Raw genomic sequence first — 8,248 nt, 5'->3', positions numbered from 1 at the left:
TCAGGGTGATTTATCTTCTAGTTCCTTACATTTACCTCTGAACTTTATTATTTTTTTAAATGGATGAGTAATACTCCTTATACAAATATACCCTATTTTCTATATCTATTTATTTATTGAGAAATTTCTAGGATGTTTCCAAATTCTGACTATGATGAATAGAGAAGCCATAAAATGATGGAGCAAGTGTTTCTGTGGTAGGAAGAGGGATCCTTTGGGTATATGCCCTAGATGGGTATAGTTTGAACTTGAGTTAGATTCCCATTTACCCCATTTACCCTGACGAACTGCCATATTGATTTCCATGCTGGCTGTATAAATTTGCACTCCCACAAGCAAAGGATGAATGTTTCCACTTTTTAGTTATTAACCTTAACATTCTGACAGGTTTTGTAAAAATGAAATATCAAAGTAGTTGTGATTTGCATTACTCTGGTGAGTAAGGATTTTGAAATAGTTTGTTTCTAAGCCATTTGAATCTCCTTTTTTGGAATTCTCTGTTTAGATCTGTATGCCATTTTTAAATTAGGTACTTTTTCCTCGATATTCAGTTTTTTATGTTCTTCATATATTTTGGATATAAGTCCTCTATAAGATATATTATTGGCAAAAATCTCCTTTCTGCAGTCTGCCAGTTTGTCTGAATGCTGGTATCCTTTTTAAACAGAAAATTTTGAGTTTCAAGAGATTCTACTTATTAATTGTTGATCTGTGCTAATGGTGGTCTGTTCAGAAAGTCATTTCCTATGACAATAGGTTCAAGGCTATTCCCTATTTTCTCTTTTGTTTTTATAATTTATTACAATTTATTCAATTTGTATCCTGGCTGTGGCCTCCACCCTCATCTCCTCCCAATCCCACCCTCCCTCATCCCATCTTCCTTTCTTCTTCTCCCCTTATGCCCCCCCCCACCAGTCCACTGATAGGGAAAGTCCTCCTCTCCTACTATTTAACCTAGCCTATCAGGTTTCATCAGGACTTATTGCATTGTCTTCTTTTGTGGCCTGCAAGGCTGTACTCCCCAGGGAGAGGTGATCAGAGTGCTTGTCACTAAGTTCATGCCTGAGACAGCTCCTGCGATCCTTTCTAGGGCACCCACTTGGAGACTGAGTCTATGAGCTACATCTGAGCCAGCATTTTAGTTTCTCTCTATGTGTTGTCCTTGGTTAGGGTATCAATCTCTGTAAGCCTCCCAGGGCTCAGGTTTTTTTGTTTGTTTTTATTTTTTGTTCTGTTTTTGTTGTTGTTGTTGTTGTTGTTGTTTTGGCTCTGTTGGTCTCCTTTTGGAGCTCCTGTCCCCTCCAGGTCTTTCTATCTTCCCTTCTTTCATAAAATCCTATGCCCTCTTCCCAAAGTTAGGCTATGAGTCTCAGTCTGTGCTTTGATACCTCGATCTGTAGAGTTTTTTTGAGGCCCTCTGTGGTAGGCTCCTGTGCTGGTCCCTGTCTTCTGCTGCTTCAAATGTCTATCACGTTTGTCCTTTGTCCCTCGGTGGAAGAATGGATACAGAAATTGTGTTACATTTGCGCAACAGAACACTACCCAGCAATTCAAAGCAAGGAAATCATGAAATTTGCAGGCAAATGGTGGGAACTAGAAAAGATCATCTTGAGTGAGGTAACCCTACTTTCTCTTTTACTAGGTTCAGTGTATCTGATTTTAGGTCGATGTCTTTATTAAACCTGGAGTTAAGTTTTATGCAGCATGGATCTATTTGGAGCCTTAAACAAGAAGCCATCCAGTTTGACCAGCACCATTTGTTGAAGACACTGTAATATTTTTTGCGTATTTTTGGTTTCTTTCTACAAAATCAGGTGTCCATATACCTGTGGATTTATGCCTGTTTCTTCAATTCAAATTTGTTTAAAAATTTGTTGGTTTTTTGTGCCAGTACAATTCTGTTTTTATTCCTATACGTTGTTGTACAACTTGAATCTGAATGGTGATAACACCAGCATTTTTTTTTTTCAGGAATGTTTTCACTGTGTTGTTTTTGTTTGTTTGTTTGGTGTTTGTGTGTGTGTGTGTGTGTTTCAATATGAAGCTGAAAATTGTACTTTCATGATCTTTGAAGAAATATGTTGGGATTTTGGTAGAGTCTACACTGAACCTATTGACAGCTTTTGGTAAGATGGCGATTTTTATTGTATTAATCCAAAGAACATGGGAGATCTTTTCATTTTTCTAAAATCTTCTTCAACTTATTTCGTCAGTGTCTAAAGATTATTGTCATGTGTCTTTCCCTTTCTTGGATAGAGTTATCCCAAGATATTTTATATTTTTGAGGCTTTACAAGCCCAAGCTGACCAAATCCCAGCATAGAGTAGGGTATGAAGTACTGCCACATGCCAAAGGACATTGTCAATTTATAGATTCCAGGAAAGAGACGGTAACTTTTCTCTAATAATGTAGCCCCTGATTGACACAAAATCGTCTAGCAGAAAAAATAACTTTATGCTTATTTATCTCTTAAGGTACTTCTTAAAAAGTTTAATTGTCCTGTTATAATTGTGTGCATGTGTTTGTGTGTGTGTGTGTGTGTGCACTCATGCACACCCACTTGTACATGCATGTGCTTGCGAGCATGCATGCATGTGAGTGTGTTAGCAGAGGTGCCTGCAAACTCCCCAGTCCGGAGGTACTGGTAAAATGTCCGATGAAGATGCCAAGAAAAGAACACAGGTCTTTTGCAAGAACAGTCTGTGCTTTTAACCACTTAATCATCACTTCAGCCCTCAAAGTTTTTTAAAATTTTCTTTTTAATCACAGCACATCTTTGTGGAATATAATTTTTATTCATTTATGTTTCAAGATCATAATTTAATTACAGTATTTTTCTCTTCCCTTTCCTCCCTCCAAGCCCTCCCACATACCTCTCTTTACTCTTCTTCAAACTGATGAGCTCTTTTTTTCTTTTATTTTATCACAATGCATTACTTATGTGCCACTCAGCAATATATCGAACTAATCATTAACTCTCTCATCCATATTTAAGTTGTTTTAATCACAGCCCATCCAGACCTCTAATCTGAAACATACCATATCTGGAACATTATGGAAATGAAATACTTTGCACATTACTTTACCCCAAAGACACCCCTTGAAAATGTATTTGTCAAAGACCTCAGCAAAATGCAATGAACTTTATTAACTATTATTTTAAGTCTCCATTCAGCAAAAGTCCCAGCTTGGATATCCTTCTTGGGAAACTTCTGTCCCTCATATTTAGAACAAAACAAAATTTTTCTTATGCTTCTTTCAGTGTTTCTCTTCTAACTCTTTTTGAGGCAATAAACATCAGAAAGTTTGACTCTCAGGGCTGAAGGTGATGTTTTCTCTTACAGCCTCTCTTTATGTCAATTTATATTTTTTCAAGCTTTTTTTATATAATACCTATATCTAACAATTCCCTGAGGTATATCTTATATCCAGACTTCAAGGTTTCAATTGATTTATGGAACATTAAACTCAATTATCTATATATAACAACTTTAATTATTAATCACATTTAACTTGGGCTCTACTTTTACAATGCCAGTTGTCATTACATTTTCTTTATGTAAATTAAAGAAAATGCAATTAAGTCACAAAGTCAGAAATCTAGAAATATTTTTTTATTTTATTTATTGTTTATTATTATTAGTTACATTTTATTAACTCTGTATCCCAGCTGTATCCCACTCCCTTATTCCCTCCCAATCCCACCCTCCCTCCCTCAGCTTCTCCCTGGTCCTTTCCAAGTCCATGGATTGGGGAGGAACTCCTCCCCTTTCGTCTGGCCCTGTTTTATCAGGTATCTTCAGGGCTGGCTGTGAAGTCCTCCTCTGGCCTAGCAGAACTGCTCCTCCCTTGGGGGGTGGGGAGTCAAAGTGCCTACCATTGAGTTCCTGTCAGATAGTCCCTGTTCTCCTTACTATGGGAAACCAATTGGTTATTGAGCTACTACGAGCTTTGTCCGAGTAAAGGTTCTAGGTTATATCCATACATGGTCCTTGGTTGGAGAAACAGTTAGAAATAATTCTTAATTCTTCACATTTCTCCTAGCAAAAGACCACATCTCCAAAATCAGTCCATCAGCAAATCTTATCCAGTCTGCATGACAGTATTTCTTTGTATCTCTGTTGCCATAAACATTGTTGGGCTTTCAGAATTTGTCACATTAAATTAGATAAAAGCCTTTTAATGCAGACATCTTTCCTTTACATGATAGTCTTGACCCCACAGTTAAAGTGGCTATAAGTCTTTAATTAGGTTATTCTTTCCCTGCTCAGTCCCTGCTCATTGATACATGTAAAAGAAATTAAATCTGTATCTTAACTATTCACAAAGCTTCTTTAAGGGTCTGCATGTAGTTTGAGCAGATAGTCCAACCTCCTGTGGCAGAAAATGTCCTCGGCTGAGGTGCTTCAATATACAGGGTTGTTGTGGCTCAATGTGTTTCTTCCATTAGACAAAGATGTCTTTTAACTTCCAATGGAATGCATTATAACACTACTACTTCAGATTGAATAGCATACCACAACCAGCCATCTTTTCTTTGTGCAGCTTTCTTCTTTCCTCCATTCTCTGCCTTTTTTATTGACAATATTTTTTCAAGTTAATAGAACTTTTATTTTGATTACTTAATTTCCCAAGATAGGAGGTGTTTTATATCATTTAGTTATACTGTGCTTAATATATTGCCTAATATAGTTTAGATATTTTAACTATGTAAAATAGTGAGTATGTATTTGTGCTTACAAATATGTGTGTTTGTTCACTGGGTTATAATCTATACTAATAAGTGTAGAGGAATTTTAATCCAATAACACAGCCACTCTGGCAAGGGATCAAAGCCAAAGGCCTAGGTCCTTGTGGTCTGCCTGGTGCATACACTTGCCCTTAATACACACCTTTAATCCCTCTGGCTGGTATACCTTTAGTACACACCTTTAATCCTAAAAAAATGACTTCTAGTTGAGGGGCAGACAAAGTGATGAATCAGAGAAATATTTGACAGAATGAGTCACACATAGGATAGGTTCAACTCTAACAAGAACATCCAGGAGAGACAGGCTACTTCAGAGCAGTGCAGGGAGAGAGAGTTGCCTCGAGTTCAGTGTTCACTTGAATGCAGTTGAGTTCATGCAGATCTGATGTGTTCCACTCAATTTGTGCACTCAGTGCAGTCCAGTTTGTGGGGTTCAGAGGCGGTTTTTCCAAGCAGCTCAATTCACTGAGAAGCCAGATTGAATTGGTCAGCTTGGAGCGGAGTTGTGAACCGGAATGGCTAAAGTGGACCAGCCAACCAGAGCTCAGAAAGAGCTAGGAAGAGTGAACTTATTCAGCAGTAAGTCTCAAAGGCTGAAAATATTCTAGGTCTAGGTTAGCAGGGGAAGGCTGGAAGATGAAGCCTTCAAGGTTCAGCATTACAGATTAGACTGTACAGAAGCTAGAAACTTCCATGGCTAGGCCTAGGGATAGATAGACCAGAAATAAAAAAGCCTGGGCATGACTCCCACCTCATGTCCTCATCTGAGGTAATAAAAACCACATTAACATCTGGCATCCAATATGATTGGAGAAAAAGAACGTCTACTAATGTCATAGAAAGCAGAGGACATCAGACAGAATGTCACAGAGGGTAGTAGACATTTGACAAAAAGACACAGAAAAGAAATTTACCTGGGATTGTCTCCAGAAGAAACATCAGTTCTTTGAGTTTGGCAGGATGATTAAAAAGACAGAGGAGCCTCAAGCCCAGAACAAGGAATGATGCAGGAGCCTCTGAGACAGCGAATAACATTAAGCCACCCCAAAAGACAATTTTAATTATATAGACAAAGTTTCTTTACATTAAAAAAAAAAATTATAAAATCCATTTCATAGTCCTTAAGACCAAGGGTACCTACCAAGGGCTAAAGCTGTAGAAACATTACTTGAATAAGCCATAGCAGTACTTATTGCAGTTTTACATGAAATGGAGTAAACCTCTCCATACGTGTGTGTGTGTGTGTGTGTGTGTGTTGCAGTCTTTGTGGTTTTATTTTAAAGACAAATAAAACAGGCACACAAGCCATTTACTTGTTTTCTTTGCTGAGTAGCCTGGCATTAGGATTGACGACTCTGGTGGCCAGCATGCTGCTGTTTTTATAATGGCTTTTTGGTTTTTGGAGGAAAAATTGTGAGCAATCTCAACACAGTAAGATTTGCACATCAGCAGCTCTTTCAGCTTCTTGACATTGTGGACTGGAAACTTCTGGAAGTCGCTAGGCAGCGTGTGCTTGGTTTTCTTGTTGCTCCCATAGTTGATGTTGGGCATCAGGATCTGGCCCTTGAATCTTTTCTGAACCCTGTTGTCAATACCTCTGGGTTTTCACCAGTTTTGCTTAGTTTTGACCTATCTGTCTGACTGGTGCCTTATGAACTTCTTGGTCCTTTTTTTGACAATCTTGGGCTTCACTAGAGGGCAGCCATGATGCTGCAAAAGAGATGGCAGCCACCTCATAGGTAGTACTGAGGAAGAAGGCCTCTCCTTATTTTCAATTACAATCTTTATATTTATTTTTCTCAGAAAAAGTTGAAAAATAACTACAACAAAATGTTTGAAAAAGTGTACTACAACAAAATTACTTGTACAACAAGAAGAATTAGCTATGATAATACAGAGGCTTGAGAGAGGAGAGACAAAACAAGTAAGAGAACAGGAAGAACCTAAATGTAAACCTATAGCACCTAATGAAATTAAGGATCAAGACAGACAACCCATTGAACTTACAGTGCCAATTCTTAATGAAATTGAGGAAAGGTGATCACTAGCATTCCCAGCTACCTGGAACCAAAGGCCACATAATTGCGAAAATTAACAAAATAAACAACAAGCCTGGAATCTGTTAAAATACAAAATCTTAAATATTTTAAAGACTCTGTAGTGTGCTCATACTCTGTGAGACAGATGTTAAATAACAAGGCTATCCAAAACAGAGTTATTTCCCAAGACTGAAAGAAATTAGCAGCAGCTATACTAGAAGCTGGTTTTCAATTTCAATTGTTGACATGGAAGAAGCTGCAATAATGGAAAATTGTAGTAGGACTCGGTTATACCCAGATCTTAGTGTCCCCAAAGACCACCAGGAGCTGTGCCATGTATGCAAGAGCAAAGAACTTTATTCAGGCTTACTATGTCTCTCCACTGTAACCAAGGCAGTGGATCAGAGAAGAGAACCCCAAGCAGCTGCAAGGCAGGGTTTTTATTGGAATGTCCACCTTAGCAGTTACCTGATTGGCTGACATTCAGCAAGAGCAAGCTTGTTACAAGTGATTGGCAAGCTTGTTACAAGTGATTGGCTAACTAACATAACTAACATTGAGCCAGCTATCTATAGACCTCAGGAAAGTCAGGTCAGTGGGTTGCCCAGCACAGATGCCCTACCCTGAGATAAGATACCTTCCCATTCTTGTGGTTACTTCCAGACTATTCCTTGGGTAGAGAATTTTATGGTTTTCTTATTCCTGGAATTGGTGACTTATGGCCTAGTTCCTGACACTGATGACTTTTTTTTTTTTGGGGGGGGGGTGAGGAATCAGACCTGGTCCTGTCAGTCTCAGTGGGTTAATACTGTAAAAGATCAATTGTTAGGTGAATGTCAATTTGCTGATGTAAGAAAGCATATGCAATTTGATGGCTCTCTTACTATACAATGAACTTGAGTATCTTTAAGATCCAGTGATAAGGTGGAGGAACAAGGGAAAATAATCTATGTTATTCACAGAAATTATGCAAAGCCTTAGAGATACTTTTACTAATTTCATACATTAATTAATGTCCACTGTGGACAAGGCAATATCAGATCCAGATACAAGACAGGTATTAATGGAAACTTTAGCTTTTGAAATGCAAATACAGAATGTAAAAAAAAAAGTTCTTAGACTTTTAAAAGGTAGATCAACACCCATGAATGAATGGATTACAGCTACTATTGATATTGATCCTAATGATTATGTATTTGACAAGTAATGGCAGGTAATCCTAGATATCAAAATTTCACTGTTTTAACTGGGAAACAAGGTCATTTGAAAAGGGACTGTAGACAAAGCATTCCTAGGGACTTCTCTAGAAGACCTGAGGCTTTCAGGGTTTGTAGGTATGGTTGTAGCAGGATATTTGATGCCATTGTGAGCCCCCAAATTGTGAAATGGAAAACCCTGCTTCTTTTTTGGTGTGGTTGAGCACTAGCACACACCTTTAATCCAAAAACTTTTTGTTTAT

General features: G+C 38.0%; 1 pseudogene; it reads right to left on the bottom strand.

Moving 5' to 3' along the window:
• Positions 1–6,059: 6,059 nt before the first annotated feature.
• Positions 6,060–6,487, bottom strand: LOC110561739 (large ribosomal subunit protein eL32-like; annotated as a pseudogene).
• Positions 6,488–8,248: the final 1,761 nt, after the last annotated feature.

This window comes from Meriones unguiculatus, chromosome 10 (genome assembly GCF_030254825.1).
Source record: "Meriones unguiculatus strain TT.TT164.6M chromosome 10, Bangor_MerUng_6.1, whole genome shotgun sequence".
NCBI classification, from domain to species: Eukaryota; Metazoa; Chordata; class Mammalia; order Rodentia; family Muridae; genus Meriones; species Meriones unguiculatus.
The sequence above is the reverse complement of the archived record's forward strand: the minus strand, read 5'-3'. Positions and strand labels throughout refer to the sequence as shown.